The 20826-nt window shown below is 37.7% G+C and overlaps 1 pseudogene; it reads left to right on the top strand.

Moving 5' to 3' along the window:
- The first annotated feature begins 328 nt into the window (after positions 1–328).
- Positions 329–20174, top strand: LOC108634932 (annotated as a pseudogene).
- The last annotated feature ends 652 nt before the right edge of the window (positions 20175–20826 follow it).

The raw sequence follows: 20826 nt of genomic DNA, 5'->3' as shown, positions 1-20826 counted from the left end.
TAAATTTTGTTTCATTATTTAGTCTAGCATTTCTTGTTTCCTGAAACAATTACATGAAACTTTTCATTCCTGCAATATTTTATAGATGAATGTATTTATATAGAGATTTTAGAAATTTTTTTTTTTGCTATAATTTATTGCTAGTTTGGGAGATTTTCTTAAAAGACAGTTTTGTCAGAGGAATTTCTATAGTTTTAATATTTGTTTCTTATTTTTCTTGAAGTATTAAGAAAAAGAAAATTAATGTAAAAAGAATAGACTTTCCAAGTTGTTTTTCTGTTTTTTAGTTTTTATTAATGTGAAATCAACTGTGTATTTTATGTTTCAGGAAACTGTTAATGACCTGGGCTTTGGAAGTGGCTGTTTTATGAAAAGAAGTCTGAAACATATGCACCTTTATTCTCTCTTCCATCTTTCCATAAATTTTGCAAAGGCCTTTTAGCCAACAGTAAGATTCTGTGATTATTTAATTTTTGTTAATCAGTGCTTAAAAGAGATCTTTGATAATGAGAGAAAGATAGTCACTTGAGTGCCTTTCATGAGTGGAAATGTCTCATCCCATTTTAATGACAAAGGTGTAATCTGTCTTAATTTTTTGCCAGTCTTAATATGTGAAAAAAAGTTGTTTTAAAGTGATTGTTAACAATTTTTAAGCTTATGTGATTGTTTATACATTCCATGTACTTTTAAAATTTCCTGCAGAGAAAGGTTTGGGTGAAGACTAGTCACCCTAAGTAGATTTTTGTTGAGTGTTATCATTTTCCAAAATGTTACTACTGCCAGTGAGAGAGGGTTCCGGGCAGGAACAACCCCTCATCCATAGTAGTCACTCACTGTTTATTGAAGTGAATGTGTTCAGAAATTTATGATGTACTGGCATATAATTTCTTCTGGCAAGCTGAAAGTGTCTTTAAATTTTTAACAGCTCTTGTCGAAGATGTGAGTATCTGTCTGCAAGCATGCAGCAGTCTACATGCACTGTCCTCTTCCTTACCAGATGATCTTTTACAGAGGTATGGATTAAATTAGATCCACTCTTTTGACCCTGGCCCTAATAACTTAGAAATATTGCCACACTTGTATTATCTGTTTCATTTTTTTTGTAGGTGTGTTGATGTTTGCCGTGTTCAGCTAGTCCATAGTGGAACTCGTATTCGACAAGCATTTGGAAAAGCTATTGAAGTCAATCCCTTTAGATGTTGTCTTGAGGTATAACAATTGTATCAATACAGAGACATCCCACAGTTTTGTTTAGGAAAAGACAAATTGTCTCTTGGTGAATCAATATCACCTCTTTTGTGGTACTTCTCAATGTTTGAAGGGATGGCAAAGGATCAAATCTTGCAGGTCTAGAAGAAAATAACAAAAATTTGTAATTTTTATAAAAGCTTATGATGATTACTACAGAATAATACTTAAAGTGCCAAAATGTGTTTCTCAGTAGATATTTGTAAAACTAAATTGCATTCTTGTATAGTTTTTAATTGGGTTAATTTTGGTGATTTAAGAACTTTAAATTTCAAAATTGTAGTAACCTTTATTTTTAATGTCTTAATTTTATCCGTTTTTACTGTCAGATTTAGTTAACAAGGAAGTATTTCATTTACAGCAGGAGGTAACCTTTTAACTAAAGGATTTTGTATAACAGTGACTTTATTTTCTGTCTACAGCAATAACAATCACACAGAAATTCAAGAAATTTCTTTAGCTTTAAGAAGTCACATGAGTAAAGCACCAAGTAACACATTCCACCCACAAGATTTCTCTGATGTTATTAGTTTTATTTTGTATGGAAACTCTCATAGAATAGGGTAAGACCTTTCTTTGACTCTTTCATCTGGGAAAAGTACTTTAAATATATTTGAATATCTTAACCCTGTACCCAGTTTAGAGGAGAAAATACGTCAGGGGTGGCAGAGTAGAAAGTAATATTCTTTTCAATTGAGTTGTTTTTTAAGTTTCAATAGTAGGAGGAATTGGTTTGAAGATGGCACCTGAAGAGATAAAAATGAGCTTTACAATTGATAGTAAAGGTGAAATGTGGTTGATGTAACTGATGTGTCCTAGTCATCAGTGCTTTGGGGAGGGGCCTGAGGGTGCAGACATTCTGGAGACTTTTACTTGCAGTGAATATTTTATCCTGATGGCCAAACTGTCATGAGCTTTTTACCCTAATAATCTGTCTACACTATACCCTACTCTTATTTCAGCCATGAAAGACCTTAAAATGAGAGGTGGGAATATAATGCTTCCCAGTTTTACAGGTTTGCCTTTTTGAAGTAGGGGAAAAGTCCCATATTCCCATTTCCCTTGCAGTTTGTTTTTTTGTTACTATCTGTTTTTTCTTCAAATGAAGTTATCATTAAATATGAAACTACTTTTTTCCAGGAAGGACAATTGGTTAGAAAGATTGTTCTATAGCTGCCAGAGACTGGATAAACGTGACCAATCAACTATTCCCCGCAATCTTCTAAAGACAGATGCTGTCCTCTGGCAGTGGGCTATTTGGGAAGCAGCGCAGTTCACTGTCCTTTCTAAGCTGAGGACCCCACTCGGCAGAGCTCAGGATACTTTCCAAACAATTGAAGGTAATTGACTCTGCACTGTTTCAGACTTTGCAATGTAAATACTTTCAAGCTTGCATTAAGAAATAATGGATTTTTTTAATCTTCATTAAAACAGAACTTTGAGAGTACACAATTTTTTCCTTTAGTACTTTATCAGTTAATCTAGATATGTTTTTTTGAATAAGCTTTTATTAAATAATTGTGTTGTGTGTGTTCACAAAGTTGCTAGCAAATTTGGAAAACTCAGCAGTGGCCACAGGACTGGAAAAGGTCAGTTTTTATTCCAGTTCCAAGAAAGGCAATGCCAGAGAATGCTCAAACTACCGCACAACTGCACTCATCTCACACGCTAGCAAAGTGATGCTCAAAATTCGGCAAGCCAGGCTTCAACAGTATGTGAACCGTGAATTTCTAGATGTTCAAACTGGATTTAGAAAAGGGAGAAGAACCAGAGATCAAATTGCCAATGTCCGTTGGATCACTGAAAAAGCAAGAGAGTTCTAGAATAACATATACTTCTGCTTCATTGACTACGCCAAAGCCTTTGACTGTGTGGATCAAAACAAACAGTGGAAAATTCTTCAAGAGATGGAAATACCAGACCACCTGCCCTGCCTCCTGAGAAATCTGTATTCAGGTCAAGAAGCAACAGTTAGAACTGGACATGGAACAACAGACTGGTTCCAAATCGGGAAAGGAGTACATCAAGGCTGTATATTGTCCCCTGCTTATTTAACTTATATGCAGAGTACATCCTGAGAAACGCTGGACTGGATGAAGCACAAGCTGGAATCAAGATTGCCAGGAAAAAATATCAATAACCTCAGATACGCAGATGACACCACTGTAATGGCAGAAAGTGAAGAAGAACTAAAGAGCCTGTTGATGAAAGTGAAAGAGGAGAGTGAAAAAGTTGGCTTAAAGCTCAACATTCAGAAAACTATGATGGCATCCAGTCCCATCACTTCATGGCAAATGGATCGGGAAACAGTGGAAGCAGTGACAGATTTTATTTTTGGGGCTCCAAAATCACTGCAGATGGTGACTGCAGCCATGAAATTAAAAGACGCTTGCTCCTTGGACAGCAAGGAGATCCAACCAGTCTATCCTAAAGGAGATCAGTCCCGAATATTCTTTGGAAAGAATAATGTTGAAGCTGAAACTCTAATATGTTGGCTACCTGATGCAAAGAACTGACTTATTTGAAAAGACCCTAATGCTGGGAAAGATTGAAGGCGGGAGAAGTGGGTGACAGAGGATGAGATGCTTAGATGGCATCACTGCCTCAATGGATATGAGTTTGAGTAAACTCTGAGAGTTGGTATGGACAGGGAGGCCTGGTGTGCTGCGGTCCATGGGTTCACAAAGAGTTGGACAGGACTGAGTGACTGAACTGAACTGAAATAATTGTATCGTATGTGTTTGTTCACAAACTTAGGGGATTTGTGTGGAGAAGACATTTTTTTCTTCTAAAAATGAAAAGGTTTTGTTGGGAGTTTTGTTTTTAAGTGACAGATATGCAGAGGATACTTGCTAAATGAATTTGTGAAATTATCTCCAAGAACTTCTAGAATCTTTGAAGACTCCTTTTAAATGTGGAATGTTGTCTTTGGTTGTAGGTATCATTAGAAGTCTTGCAGCTCACACATTAAACCCTGATCAAGATGTTAGTCAGTGGACAACTGCAGACAATGACGAAGGCCACAGTAGCAACCAGCTTAGACTTGTGCTGCTTCTGCAGTATCTGGAAAACCTGGAGAAGTTAATGTATAATGTATCATATGATGACCAATGCATTAACATCGCCTCCCAAGGTTGGTTTCAGTGGGCTGGATATTGATTTACAGCAGTTTTGTGGTCAAACCTAGCAGTGTGGGCAGAGCTGAAATCACAGTAGACTTGTGTATATGCTTTATGTGTATTTCAGACAGTTCTGCCTGTAATTTGAACCAGTCCTGAGCTCTTCTTTCTCTTCTAAAGGTCATTAGGACTTTTTTCTATACCAATCGCCAAACTTGTCAAGACTGGCTGACTCGAATCCGACTCTCCATCATGAGGGTTGGATTGTTGGCAGGCCAGCCTGCTGTGACAGTGAGACATGGCTTCGATTTGCTTACAGAAATGAAGACAAATCCGTCTCAGGTAAAGTGGTGTGTGTGGAGTTAGTTAAATCTGTTAATAGAAAAACTTGGGGGTAATTCCTTTGCTATGATCTAATCTATGGATAGGGGCTCCCCAGGTGGTACTGCTGGTAAAGAATCTGCCTGCCAGTGCAGGAGATGCAAGAGACTGGGGTTTCATCCCTGAGTTGGAAAGATCCCCTGGAGCAGGAAATGGCAACCCACTCCAGTATTCTTTCCTGGGAAATCCCATGGACAGAGGAGTCGGGCTCCAGTCCATGGGGCTGCACAGAGTCAGATGCGACTGAGCACACAGTCTGTGGATAAAATAAGTTAAAGGTTCCATTGATTTTTAAAGCTTTTCATTCAATATTTTTATATAAGCAATAACTTCCAAAGTTGCCTATTTATGTTTGTTACTTAGAATATGTGAAAATATTCATTACTTACGCTTATAGATTGGAACTTCTAAGAAATTCATGTATATAAGAAAACTCTTATAATCCCTTGTAATGATTATATAGTATATAGGAAAGTATAATTTATAATATATGTAAAAATATAATATTGATACAGTTATAATATGTGGGAAAAGTGCTGACTTGTAGGTGGGTTACTAAATAAATAGAATCCAAAAATTGCAAATGTTTACTAGTTAATAGGCAATATGCAAAAACATAAAATTAGGCATTCTTTGATTCATGGTTATTTAAATTTTTGCTTTGTATTTACTTCCTGTATTACTCCTAAAGATGCCACAGCTGAAATGGTAAAGTTTTTTTTTTATTTTGTAAAGATTAACACCCAAGTGCTATTTATTATAGTCCATCAGCACCCCCTCCCCGCATATCTACAGTGTACATAACATTTAAGGAAATTCTAAAAATCTAATTTCATCATTGTAAAAGGAATTGTTAAATACAGTTGACTTTAAATAGGCTTTAGATTGTGATCAGTAGTTGTAAATTTAGTAGAGATTTGAATTTTGAAGGTATTGACGTCTTTGATTTTTTTTGAATGGCCACTTTCAGGGAAATGAATTGGAAGTAACTATCATGATGGTGGTAGAAGCGTTGTGTGAACTTCATTGTCCTGAAGCTATACAGGGAATTGCTGTCTGGTCATCTTCGGTTGTTGGAAAAAGTCTTCTCTGGATTAATTCAGTGGCCCAACAGGCTGAAGGGAGGTAGGTTGGAAGGAAATGGGTGATAGGAGTAAGCTTTTTTGTGTTATTGGCTGACTCTAATTAAATGTTAATTACATTTAATGTTGATTCTTAATTGATAACTTTTCATGTCAGAATCTGATACAAATTCCCCTTTATGGCCAGAGTTCTCACTCATTAGCTCTAAACTAACTCGATTCCTGTAGGCAAACTCTTTGCATGCCTTGGATTCCTCTGTATATGTTTGAGTTTTATCAAATATGGAAAATGTAGGGAAAATAAAAGAAGGGTTCATAATTCCATCTCTTAGTGGTAACTCTTTTGTTGTACATGCCTTTCTATTTCTTTTTCTTTTATATCCAGTTTTCTATACTCTTTTCTCAGAAATAGCAATGTTTCTGCTGGTCACATGATTTTGCTTTTTCTACTCAGCAGTATTTAAAAAAAAAATATTTTGTCCTGTTAAATTTTCTACAGTGTGATTTTTAACAACACGTTTTTTTTTTGTTTTTGAGTGCACCCTAATTTAACATTCCTTATTGTTGGACAGCAAAATTATTTGGGATTTTCTTTTTACTAATCTTAATGCACCATGGCACTTAATTCTTTGCTCATGTTTGTGATTGTTTTCTTAGAATGCATTCCTGAAAGTTGATTTACTATTAATAGAAGAAAGGCTACAGACCATTAGGCTTATGATACATACTATTTCTAATTTACCCTACGTAAAAGATGGTTCCAACTTGTATCCCTAACAATAAAAATAACCTTTTCCCTTCTCCCTTGTGTATATAGAGGGCCACTGAGAAACAAGAACTCTGCCATCATATTAATGAAAATGCTTGTTTTAATATAAATTTCTTTATTACTAATTAATAGTAGAGGTTTCCCCGTATGTTACTGACCATTTGTGATTATTGAAAACATAGATGATGTCTTTATGGCCTCTTGGTTTTTTGGTTACTGATCTGTGAGATTTTATTGTACACCAGGATTATTGATGCTGTCTATCTTCTTGATCAGTAATTTGTTTTTAATAGTCATTTTGGTTTTTTTTTTTTGTTTTTGTTTTGATGCCCAAAAGTTTCAAATTATGGTGTCATTAGATCTGTTAACTTTCATGTGTTTTAGTGTTTATTTTTCTATTGAGTCTCTGCATACATTGAGATCAGATACTTACTGATATTTTCTGTTAGTTTATACCTTCTCTTTTCTTAAACGTTTAATGATCTTTGGATTTATTTTCATTTTTTTGTGAGTAAGAAGTCTAATTTTGTGCCTGCTCAGGCCCACACGAAATAATCAACTTATTGTCTCCACTCAATTTATTGAATAACTCATTCTTTCCAGTGTTTTTAGAAATGAAATATGTGGATAATTAACAAATAAGACTGTGTGAACTTGTGTTGAAGGTTTGAAAAGGCCTCTGTGGAGTACCAGGAGCACCTGTGTGCCATGACAGGTGTCGATTGCTGCATCTCCAGCTTCGACAAATCTGTTCTCACATTGGCTAATACTGGGCGTAATAGTGCCAGCCCCAAGCATTCTTTGAATGGTGAGCATTCCAAGTTTAAACAAACAGTTGTGGTCAAATAATTTGTACTCATGATCTTACTATACATTTTTAGATATCTCTGCTCTTTGAAATATTTATAACTGCTTTGGATCTCTCTTGCTGTCTCTTTATTTTATGAAATGTTTTCACTTAGGTGAATCCAGAAAAACGGTGCTGTCCAAACCAACTGATTGTTCTCCTGAGGTTATAAATTATTTGGGAAATAAAGCATGTGAGTGCTACATTTCAATTGCTGATTGGGCTGCTGTACAGGAGTGGCAGAATGCTATCCATGAGTTGAAAAAGAGTACCAGTAGTACTTCTCTCAACCTAAAGGCTGATTTCAACTACATAAAGTAAGGATTTCTTTTCAGTTACGAATTATACTTAACCATTAAAAAAATTTCAGTAACTTTATTTAAAGTCTTATTTTATGGCAGAAGAATATTAAAATTGTTTATATTATGACAAGATGCTTGTAGTTCTAATGATACTGCCATTCTTAAAATGACTACAGTGAGAAACCAACATTAGAGGTGAGGAGCATATTCATGCAACGGGAAAACATATTTGTATGTTGAGGTAGTCATTTGGGTTTGATTCTCAGAACCTGTTCTAAAATCTTAATGAAATAAAGAAATTTGTCACTGCTTTAGAAAGGATAATACTTGATGGCATTATTTCTAAATTGAAAGTGAAAGTGAAGTCAGTCAGTCGTGTCCGACTCTTTGTGACCCATGGACTGTAGCCTGTTAGGCTCCTCCGTCCATGGGATTTTCCAGGCAAGAGTGCTGGAGTGGATTGTCATTTTTTTTCTCCAGGGGATCTTCCCAACCCAGGAATTGAACCCAGGTCTCCCACATTGCAGGCAGACGCTTTACTGTCTGAGCCATCAGGGGAGCCCCATTTCTAAATTAGGTGTGACTATATCAAAAACATTTTTTTAAGAAAGACAGAGTTTATGACATTTGTAAATTAAACTCCCTTTCTTATTTTCTTCTTCTTCCTTTTATTCCTTTGACCATTTATTAATATCTTAATTTGAAATTTGAGTACAAGCTGTGTCCCAGACCCTGGGCTGGATGATAAGGGTCATAGTCTTGCCATCAGGGAGCTCTCTAGTGAGTAAATGAGCTAGTGGGTAATTTCTCCATTGAACATGTACTAGTGCCAGCCAGTGGGGTGTAACACTGTGTACAACAGACACACACATTCTAACCCTTGAGGAGCTGACCTTCTAGTGAGGGATAGACATAGGCAGACTAGGTTGGGAAAAACCATTAGGATGTCATTTGAGCACAGACTTGAGGAAGCAGATCTCTTGCAAAGATGATAGACTTGGAGTATTCTGGAAATGCCTGGGAGGCCACTATGGTTGGAGCTGAGTGAATAATAGGCCATAAGGGTAGAGAAGTAAGATTTTGACTCCCAGTAAGATAGAAAATCTTAGGTGGGATTTGGAGAAGTATCTGACCTACTGGCTTTCTCTGCTAGGTTGTCAGCAGGCTGGAGGTAAAGGGCTAGGGTGGGAACATTTGGCCATTGAACTGTGGGGTGAAGGTACAGAGAGGAAAAAGATGCTATTAATTGAAGTAAGAACACAGAAGACAATGAAATTTTTTCTGTCAGTTATTAGCTGAAAGTGCAAGGCATAGTGGGGACACATCAAACCTGCCTTTGGAGAGGACTCAGACTCTGGGCGGCAGAAATAATCAGTGTGTTGGTCAGCACACCAAGACAGTTCATTAATGCCGGGTGATTGCAGCTCACCTGAGAAGCTGGGATTCGTTAAGGTAAAAGCAGGCACAGTCACTTCCAGTGCTGTATTCAGGCTGAGTTGTGAGGGAAGTGATACAGTGAGAGGGACAGGAAAAGAAGAGAGATCAGTGGAGAAGAGAGAATTGAGAAACTGTAACCCTGATGCTGGGAGGCATGGGGCAGGAGGAGAAGGGGACGACAGAGGATGAGTTGGCTGGATGGCATCACCGACTCGAGTGAGTGAGTGAACTCCGGGAGTTGGTGATGGACAGGGACGCCTGGCTTGCTGCGATTCATGGGGTCGCAAAGAGTCGGAGACGACTGAGCGACTGAACTGAACTGAAGTCCTCTTGTTGGTTAGATAGCAGCTGTAATAGGAATGGGAATGGAGTGAAAATAGATCTGAATGTGGCAGTGGGTTGCTAGGACGATAAGGCCCTCATCCTGGCCTTGAAGCTACAGATAGACTACTGGAAAGAGTTCAGGGGTATACCATGTTCAGATCAGGTGAGGAGAAGGGAAGGAAAAATTCTCTGAAAGAAGAGGAACAGGTTCTGTAAAACAGTGGAAAAGTGAGAAAAGGAGAGAGGCCAGCAGAGAAAGAAGGTAGAACTAAGATATCAGATTGAGGCAGTAAGACAGGAGGCCTACTGGGGCTTATGCTTTAGATGAGCAGTGAGGTCAGGTAGGGGATTTAGTGGTAGCTTGGGAAGAACTGAGCTCTGCTGTTAGTGTTTTTCGGGCCCTCAAAGATAACATGCTGGAAAGAGAGGAAGGAAATGTGGTGTGTTGAGTATGCTAAACTGAGTATCTGTAGCTGTGAGTTTGTGGTTTGCACTCCAATTAAGATGGTAGTTGCATCTTCAATGGTGGCCTATGTGGAAGGAACTTCATCAGGAATTGTGTGTAACTGCTCCCTTTTCCTATAATTTGTTCTATTTTTTTGACTGGCTCCACAGCCTGGGGAGAGTGTAATACAAGCTAACTCAGTATTTTAATTACAGATCACTAAGCAGTTTTGAATCTGGAGAATTTATTGAATGCACTGAACAATTAGAATTGTTACCAGGAGAAAATATCAGTCTACTTGCTGGAGGATCAAAAGAAAAAATAGGTATTTGAGATAATTTTAAAATTAAGTATTTTAATGAACAAATTGTTTAAAATGTTTGGCTTAGTATACTTTAGTGGAAAATCTGAAAGTTTTTGTACATTTATTAGGGCAGAGTGAAGCAATAGATTAGGGCTGTTCACTTTACATCTGGCAGATGTGAAAGTTTAATTCAGATTAAGCAAACTAAAAAAGGCTATTGTAATGCTTAGAGATCTATCTACCCATTTTCTTTGAAAAAGTGCAAGTAGTGTTTAAATATTTTTCTTGCTTCACATCTTAATATGGTCGATTAATTAAATTCTTTATTATAACTAGAACATTTTAAAAAGTGTAGTACTGAAGTTAAATATTGTGAATATTTTATGTGTTAACATTGATCTGCTAAATTCATTGTTTGCCCCATTAAGCAGTAGGTTGACTTACTGATTTTTGAGTCTTTGAAAATGAACTCATTTTGGGAGGTCTGAGGTATTATTTTATGTGAAGTATTTTATACTTTTTAAAATACTTTTTTTATGCTGTTTTATGCTTCACAATAGGTGATACCTCAGACCTCCCAAAATGCTATCAGAAATGCTTGATCATAGTGTCTGAACTTAAATATGAACTTAAACATGAAAGGAGGTATTCATTGGTGATTTTTTTTTTAATACTATCAAGGTATCTTGTCATTCTTACACATTAAAAATGAATTAACTGAGTGGAACCTGTTTGATTTCTGTAGATATGAAAAAACTGCTTCCTAACATGTTAAGTCCAGATCCAAGAGAACTTCAGAAATCCATTGAAGTTCAGTTGTTAAGAAGTTCTGTTTGTTTGGCAACTGCTTTAAACCACATAGAACAAGATCAGAAGTGGCAATCTATTACTGAGTAAGTTTAATCCTAAGGAGGTAAATATGTATTACGTCTACCATATGGTAAATGTGTGTAGTTTGGTGGGGGTGAGGCAGTCACCGGATCACTGCAGTGGTAGTCATCATAGCTTCGTTTTAGTTGTAGAAGTTGTATTTTGTATAAATGCCGCTTGCAAATATACAGAGGTTGAAATTAAAGAACATCAAAAATTTCATATCCCCAAACACATATATCTTGACTTGCTTATGTCATTTTACTTAAAAGCAAGCAGTTCCTTTTTCTTTCCCCACTTTGGATGCCAGTGTGGTAGCATCTTATCACACTGCTTTATCCCTTCAGTGGTTACAAGTTGGAAAATCTTTTTTGTTAATTAGCAGCAAATATTCTGTTTCAGAAATGTGGTGAAGTACCTGAAGCAAACCTCCCGCATAGCCGTGGGGCCCCCTGAGACTATCTACGCTCACCGTCTCCCCAGTCTCTGCCAGTCCTAAGCACGTTACAGCTCTATTGCTCTTCTGCTTTGGAGAACACAGTTTCCAACAGACTTTCCACAGAGGTGCGTGTGTGTGCATTTTCAACCAGGATATTTTTCTGACCATTAACAGGCATTAGTGTTGACAAAAGCTATTTTTCAAGTTTTTTAAAAATAACATTTGTAGCATTTTTGGACAAGCTATTAATATTAAATCCAGAAATCTAAAATGCCATTTTCAGGCAAATTTTTGTCGGAAAACTATGTGAGGAAGATGGAACATAAGAATGACTAGTTAGTTGCTTAATTTTTTTCTTCCTTCCTTTCCTCCTTCCTTTTTTTGCATGAGGAGTTGATTATGAAAATATATACCAGAATGTATAAATTTCAGATTTGACTGAAAAGAAGACACAGTGCCTCTTCCTTCAAACAGGATACAGTTTAACCAAAAGTGAACCCTTCCCAAGGGAAATAATCCTTGAGAATCTTTTTATGAAGTGGTTGTTTTATGTTTTTCTGTAACTTAGCTTTTGCTTTATAGAAAATAACCCTTTTTAATTAAAATAAGACTACTTTATTGTAAATGCATTGATAAATTGAACTTAATATTCTGAAAAAAATATTTTTGCTTTTGGAAAAACAAAGGTTTTTGTCTTTTTCCCTTGTGATTAGAAGATACAGTGAAGGTAGAGGAAAGTTTAATAGATAAATCTGAAATAAATCTGAAGTAGCTGACCTGTGGGGTCATATAAGGATTCTTTTTACATTAAGTGGTTTTGACTTTTCTCTGGCAGGACTGTCTTATTCCACTCTTCAGTGAAGCTTTGCGTTCATGTAAACAGCATGATGTCAGGCCATGGATGCAGGCATTAAGATACACGATGTACCAGAGTCAGTTGTTGGAGAAAATAAAAGGTAACTAGGTTGTGTTTTTTTCAGTAGCTCTTTTGAGATATAGTTACACATTTTGAATGTGTAGTTCATCAGTTTTGACGTTTCTTCACGTGTGTAGCCACCAATACAGTCAAGATGCAGAACATTCATGTCGGCCTCAAAGGTTTCCTCATGCTTCTTCCCAGATGTTTCTCCTCCCTGTCTCGGGCAACTGCTTATTTGTTTCCCATCACTGTAGATTAGACTTGTCTTTACTAAGTTTTTAAATAAATTGTACAGTATGTTCTGTGTCTGGCTTCTCTTGCTCAGCATTTTATTTTTTAAGGTTTCCTGTGTTGTATGTGTCAGTATTGCCATCCTTCCTACAGTTGAGTATATCCATTGTATGAGTTCACCATAGTTTATCTGTTGGTCCTTTAACATACTTGAGTTGTTTTCAAATTCAGGCTATTATGTATAAAGTTGCTATGATATTCATGTACAGGTCTTTGGTTGGGTATACATTGGCCTTTCTTTTAAATAAATTGGAGTTGTTGGGTCATATGGTTTAACTTTTGAAATAGTTCAGCAGTTTCTTATAAAGTGGTTGTATATTTTACGTTACTTCTGACATCTATGTACTTGCAATAGTGGGTCTTTAGTTTTAGTCAGTGGAGTGAATCTACAATAGTATCTCATTTTGGTTTTATTTGCATTTTCCAAATGATTACTGATATTGACCGTCTTTTCATTTGTATAGTGGCCATTGTATAAGTATTCAACTCTTGCCTATTTTTAATGAAGACTTATATGTTCTGGATATTCAAATTCTTTTATCAGCTGTACTATACCGTGAATGCTTTCAGTTCAGTTCAGTTCAGTCACTCAGTCATGTCTGACTCTTTGCGACCCCATGAATTGCAGCACGCCAGGCCCCCTGTCCATCACCAACTCCTGGAGTTCACTCAGACTCAACATCCATCGAGTCCATGATGCCATCCAGCCATCTCATCCTCTGTCGTCCCCTTCTCCTCCTGCCCCCAATCCCTCCCAGCATCAGAGTCTTTTCCAATGAGTCTCTTCACATGAGGTGGCCAAAGTACTGGAGTTTCAGCTTTAGCATCATTCCTTCCAAAGAAATCCCAGGGCTGATCTCCTTCAGAATGTGAATGCTTTAAATAATTCAAATGAATACAGAATTAGCGTTTGTATAAATATTTATGTCTCATTTTTAAGAAAGAAACGTCATGTTGAATGGATATTAGAAATTTCCTTTTGCTATAAAACAGAAAAGTTGCCAGAATTCTGTAAAATTTGTCAAAAATGTGGTCATCAGAGTTACTGAGTAAATTTGCTATTAAATTTTAAGTCAGCTAGTGCTGGGATATGGACTTGTACTGCAAGGTGATTACTGGCAACTCTGATTCACCAGGACCCTCAGTGCCATATAGACCTAGTTTTGGATCATTTGCCCAACACTTGCAAATCGAGGAACCTCATGGCAAGTCATAAACTTCTGAATCACTTTGCTTAACAGTTATGGGGATTGCCCCGCTCAGATTCTTGAAAGGATTGACAAGGTATATTAAAGCCTTAGCACAGAGCATGACGTATAGTAGGACTACAAGTATCATCTCCTTTCTCATCCTTCCTATACTGAATAAGTTTTAAAATTGAAAAGGAAATGTCAGTAACCTAACACAGAACTTCATTCTTCCTCACATTTTTTTATTTAGCAAACCCTTATCAAAATAATGTGCTTTGTGCCAGGTACTATGCTGTAAGTTGGGATATAATGGTGAACAAGACAAGTCTGTTTTTCTGCATTCCTAGGACCAAAGGGATTCTGAAGTCTAGCAGGGAAAATTGTCATCAAGCTAGGAACAGCAACATGGTGTGCTGACTGGAGGTGCACGTACATGGTGCTTAAAATAATGCAACAGGGCCACTAGTTTAATCCTGGGAATCAGAAAAGGACTTGGGGAGGAAGTAACATTTAAGCTGAGAAAGAAGGCAGACTGATTTAGTTAGAGAAAACACCATGTGTGAAGGCCACCAACAGTAATAAAAGATTCTTAGAGGACTCAATTCTCATCTAAGGGAGAATGGGAAGAGATGAAGCTGGATGAGATTGAGATTAGAGTGGAACGTAAGCATCAGTGCCTGACAAGCCAAATTTACGAGTTAGGGAAGGGATGAAAGGGAAATTAAGTATTCAGATTTACCTTTATATAAGATCAGTTCAGTTGCAGGTTGAAGAACAAATTAGAGCAGCAGAAGTCCCTGTGAAAGGTAACCAAAATAGTGACAGTAGAGACAGAAAAAAGCTGATGTGACGTGAGGGTTGACATCTAAGATGCTTGCCAGATTCCTTCTCAGGTAGCCAGGTTGATCATGTGCCTTTACCCAAGAAGGAAAACAGGGAAGGAAGTAAGAGATTTGGAGGGTGGTGGGAAATGGATTCCATGCGACACAGGTTAAAGTGCCTTTGAAATACTCGAGTATAGGGGACTAGACTGGTAGGCAGGTGGGACTCAGATGGCAGGTCTGCGCTAGAGATAAGATTGAAGCATCGTCAGCATTTGTATGGTAATTGAAGCCACGGGAGCAGATGATATTGTCCAGGGAGAGTATGCAGAGTGAGAAGAGTAGAGAGCCTAGGCTCGACCCCAGGAGCCCCAATTACAGTGGATGGGTAGTGGATGAGAAGGAGACTGAGAAGCTGATTCTTCAGAAAGGCAGGAGTAAACTAGGAGAAAACAGCATGGTAGAAGGGCAGAGGGTACTTACTCAAGAAGGGGGATGGTCTAGCCTTATCCTCATCCCCCACCCATTGGCCTAGGCTCTTCACTAGGTGCAGAAACTAAAAAGTTAATTTCTTAGACTGGACGATTTTTTACTTTCATCTACTCCATTGTATACATTGATTTTAACAAACAAACATTTATTGTTCATTGTGTGCCAAGCACTATGCTAACTCCTAGGGATTTGAAGATGATGAAAAATGAGTTATCTTTATTTAGGGAGGCAGTGGGAAAAAGAATAGCTGGGGAAGGAATTTTTGGCCATGTTTTAGTGGTCTCTGGAATTAGACCAATCTGGGACTAATAAAACATTTTCTTCTCTGCAGAACAAACAGTTCCAATTAGAAGCCATCTCATGGAATTAGGTCTAACAGCAGCAAAATTTGCTAGAAAACGGGGGAATGTGTCGCTTGCAACAAGATTGCTGGCACAGTGTAGTGAGGTTCAGCTGGGAAAGACTACCACTGCACAGGATTTAGTCCAGCACTTTAAAAAACTATCAACTCAAGGTCAAACGGATGAAAAATGGGGACCTGAACTTGACATTGAAAAAACGAAACTGCTATATACAGCAGGTTAGTAAAATAATACGTGACTGTATACTAAAAATCAAGTGTATGAATGTTACTGTGTATGGTAATAGAAAAGTTGATTTTTTTTTTCAACTTCTGCAGAACATTTGCATCCTGAATAAGTTTTGTGTAATTGAATTATCTATATAGTTTGGTGCTTTTGATTTTGTTATTATTATAGTAAGAAATGTTTCCAGAAATCAATTGATTATCACTGAATTTACAATATTACTTTACCCTGAAAGAATATCATTTGTTTACTGCTAAGAGCTGGTGTTTTGATCTTTTTATAGGCCAGTCAACACATGCAATGGAGATGTTGAGTTCCTGCGCCATCTCTTTCTGCAAGTCTGCCAAAGCTGAGCATGCTGTTGCCAAGTCAATTTTGACATTGGCTAAATGGATCCAGGCAGAATGGAAAGAAATCTCAGGGCAGCTGAAACAGGGTTTACAGAGCTCAGCAGCAGCAGAACTTCACGGGTCTTTCTACTTTGTCTAAAAATATACTCACTCTAATTGAACTACCATCTGTTAATTACGATGGAGGAAGAGTATCCTCGGATAGAGAGTGAATCTACAGGTAGAATTTGTTTTAATAGCTTTAAATGTTGATTTTAGAAGTTAATTTCCCTGTTTTAAAAGTTTACAATGTTGTGTGTGGTCAGTTGTGTCTGACTCTTTGTGACCCCATGAACTGTAACCCAACCTGGCTTCTCTGTCCATGGGATTTCTCACGCACGAACACTTTTAGTGGGTTGCCATTTCTTACTCCAGGGGATCTTCCCAAACCAGAGATTGAACCTGCGTCTCTTGTCTTCCTGCATTGGCAGATGGGTTATAGGCTGACTATAATTTGCCACAAAAACTGTCTCTGTGAAAATTTAATATATTATATTGCCCAGAAGTGACTCAAGCACATTTCTTTAGTATCTGACACCACGTGGAAGTCACTGAACTCAAACCTCCCAGGTCATACTTCCCAACTCTCCAGTTCATGGTGCTCTTATGGACTTAGATGTTTTTGCTGGCAGAAAGGTTCTACCTGTGATATTTAAAATTCCTTCCTCATACTGGGAAGAACTTAACACAGATATAGAACAGTGGCCTCTGATCCTGTCGACTGGTGAAGCACAAAAACTACAGAAAGGTTCAAGTTTCAGATCCTGACACTAATGTTACTTACAGAAAGGTACTCGACAAATAGAGTAGTTAATTCATTCAGTGTTTGAGTGCCTGTTATGGTAGGGGACCATTATCCAGGTTTTACAGATTGAGAGATAGCTAAACGTTTTGCTAAAACATTAGAATTTTGTTCATGTTGTTCATTTTGATGTTGTGAATCCTAGAACTGTAGTTACTTAGACTAATTCTATGTACTATAGGTGTCTTTATTTGTAAGGCATATAGCTTGTTATCATTATAAATCTTCATATTGGCAAGTGGCACTATTTGCAGGAGATTTCTTCATTTCTAAATTGGGGATAAAAATATTACTTCATGAATCTTCTCATTGAATGAAATTGTTACTTTTCACATATTATTTTGCCAGAATTTTTTAAGCTGAATCTAATTGTGAGGAAATGGCCAGTCATATCCAAAATACAAGACACTCTATTACATACCTGACACCTGAACTGTTTGTAAAGTTCAGTGTCATGAAAAACATTGATGTGTTTTACCAGGCTTACTTGAGAAGCTGAGTGATTGATTTCAACATATTAGCCTTTTCAGAAAAGCATAAATGCAAATGTGTGCTTTATCAAATTATGTACCATTATAATGTTATAGGACTTACTGGCCGATAGCAAATTTCCGAGAAGGCAATGGCACTCCACTCCAGTACTCTTGCCTGGAAAATCCCATGGACAGAGGAGCCTGGTAGGCTGCAGTCCATGGGGTCGCTAAGAGTCGGACACGACTGAGCAACTTCACTTTCACTTTTCACTTTCATACATTGGAGAAGGAAATGGCAAGCCACTCCAGTGTTCTTGCCTGGAGAATCCCAGGGACAGGGGAGCCTTCTGGGCTGCCGTCTATGGGGTCCGCGCAGAGTCGGACACGACTGAAGCCGACTTAGCAGCAGCAGCAGCAGCAGCAGCAGCAGCAAATCCCTAAAATGTAAATGAAAATGGTGTTAGAAATTTATGAATGTGACATTGTTTTTTTTTTTTCCCCCATCATGGCAGTACATATTGGAGTTGGGGAACCTGACTTTATCTTGGACAGCTGTATCATCTATCTCAGTACAGGCACCTGAAGTAGCCAAATCTTGGGCCGCATTGGCTAGTTTGGGCTTACAGATGGGGCAGAAAGGTGGTTGACAATGCCAGGTATGTATGTTAAAATGTGTAATTTATTTAATGCATTGCAAAATAGAGATTTAGAATGTCTACTGACATGGCAAAGCTTTGGTAGCTGAAATACTGATGATTTGTTTTATTTTTATAGTCAGGGAGAAGGTGTTCGTCTGTTGCCTAGAGAAAAATCTGAAGTTCAGAATCTGCTCCCAGGCACCATAACTGAAGAAAGAAAAAGAGAGAATATATGGTATTCTTGGTCAGGCTGTGTGTCGCCCAGCGGGGATTCAGGCAAGAAAAATCTGATACAGTATTTTGGGGGAAATAGTGTTCTAAATAGCATACACCTGATTAAATATTTCAGATGAAACTTTGATAAGATGAAAGTGAGTTAAAATATTTTTCTAAGAAGAATGTGATTTCTCGAGAAATCAAGTCATTTCCTTAGGGTTCTGTTTAAAAAGGTGAAGTTCTTTTTATGTAAAATAGATTTCTCTTTTCACTGCTCTTCTGATCAGATGTTAGGTTCTTATCACTAGCTTAGAAGCTTTTTAAAATATGCCCATGTCTAAGCACTACCCCACATATTCTGAATGGAATGTTTGTGTATGTGTTGGGCATAGGAGGGTTTATGTAAGTTTACTAGGTGATACTTTAATATACAGCCATAGCTGAAAACCAGCCAACTAGATAGTCTGTATGATTTATTCCCTTCTGTCTCAAAAATTCTATTAGTTCTAAAATGTTATGTCTAATTTAGTTGTAGACTTTAGACATGTGAAGTTTATTTGCTGAGCTAAAACTGTTGACTTCTTGTTCTAGACTTTGGCACATATCAGTGTCTGCCAAAGCTGGTGTTAGGTACGTGTGCAGTACTGTAGAGAGGGTCAGGTAATTCTCTGGCAGGCAGAATATTATATTGTAACTGAAGCATTTAAATTCCCCAAATCAAAATCTTCAATCTTTGCTAAATGCCTGTATCCTTCTTTAGCTACATTAGTAAATATATCTTAAAGAGAAGCATAGTAACATTTATTTAGCATGTATAGCACTACGAGTGGAGTATTTTGATCTTTCATAAATGAGAAAATGCTTGCATATATTAGGGAAATCATGTACCTTTCTCCTTTTTAAAATTTGTGTCCCCAAATAGCAATTTTTTGCCCTGTTTTTCTTTAGGATGAAGATATAACGCTTCAGATCACAGAAAGTGAAGATAATGAGGAAGATGACATGGTTGATGTTATCTGGCGTCAGTTAATATCAAGTTGCCCATGGCTTTCAGAACTTGATGAAAGTGCCACAGAAGGAGTTATTAAAGTGTGGAGGAAAGTTGTGGATAGAATCTTCAGCCTGTATAAACTGTCCTGCAGCGCGTATTTTACTTTCCTTAAACTCAATGCTGGGCAGGTAGGTAGCACAGTATTCCGTTATGAAAGTTTATTTGAAATTTCTTTTCTAGCAGATGAAAACAGTATTCGGAATTGTTTAATTGTTTCCTCTTGTCTCTCATCCTTAGATTCCTTTAGATGAAGATGACCCTCGGCTCCATTTAAGTCACAGAGTGGAGCAGAGCACGGATGACATGATCGTGATGGCCACGTTGCGGTTGCTCAGGTTGCTGGTGAAGCATGCTGGAGAGCTTCGGCAGTATCTGGAACATGGCTTGGAAACAACACCTACTGCGCCATGGAGAGGTGATGATCCGAATAAAATGTTTCAGGGAAAAGTACTTCTGGGTAGAATGTAGTAAGACAGTTGAAACATAATAGTTCCTTGGATTTCCCTGGCAGTCCAGTGGTTGAGACTCTATACTTTCGCTGCAGGCGGTGTGGGTTAAATTCCTGGTTGGGGAACTGAGATCCCACGTGCTTCATGGTGTGGCCAAAAAAAAAGTTCCTATATGTTTACTGTTTGAATGTGTTATGAAATAGCTAAATTAGTTCAGACGACACTGTGGACTGCTTGTTATACCACTTTCCTCCCACCTTTCAGAGAAATGGAAGGCTGAGAGGCAAAAAGCTTTTTAATATACAAAAGGAATTTTGGAGAGAGTGATAAGAATGTTTCAAAAAAATTTCATATCCCTTTGAAAAAATTGTCTATGTCTGCCTTCTTTTACAGGCATTCACAGAAAATTATATTTCTGTAATAAAGTTTTGAATCAGGATTTTGATCATAGCTCTGTACCCTTACTAAGACTTCCCTAGTGGCTCAGATGGTAAAGCATCTGCCTGCACTGCGGGAGACCTGGGTTCGATCCCTGGGTCGGGAAGATCTCTGGAGAAGGAAATGGCAATCCACTCCAGTATCCTTGCCTGGAGAATCCCATGGACCGACAGAGGAGACTGTAGGCCTATAGCCACAGAGTCAAAAGAGTCGACAATGACGAGCACCTCACTCACTCCCACCCTTACTGAAACCTGCCAATCAAGAGCTATTGTGTATATAGTTCTTTGTCTATCCCAGGGTAAGAAGTTTGAGACTCTAGAACTAAGGCTGAACATATAGTCCAACGTTGTACCTTTGCCTCCCACCATGTTGACCTGTTTTTTAAGAATAACTTAAAAGTATTTTTCTTCTTATCCTGAAGAATTATTCCAGCAGCTTTTCCGCACGCTTAACCACGGCCTGAAGTGTATGTCGGCCAGAGTATTGTACCTCCTCTGCTG

This window comes from Capra hircus, unplaced genomic scaffold (genome assembly GCF_001704415.2).
Source record: "Capra hircus breed San Clemente unplaced genomic scaffold, ASM170441v1, whole genome shotgun sequence".
Taxonomy (NCBI): Eukaryota; Metazoa; Chordata; class Mammalia; order Artiodactyla; family Bovidae; genus Capra; species Capra hircus.
Note: the sequence above shows the minus strand (reverse complement) of the source record. Positions and strands in the feature narration are given on the sequence as shown.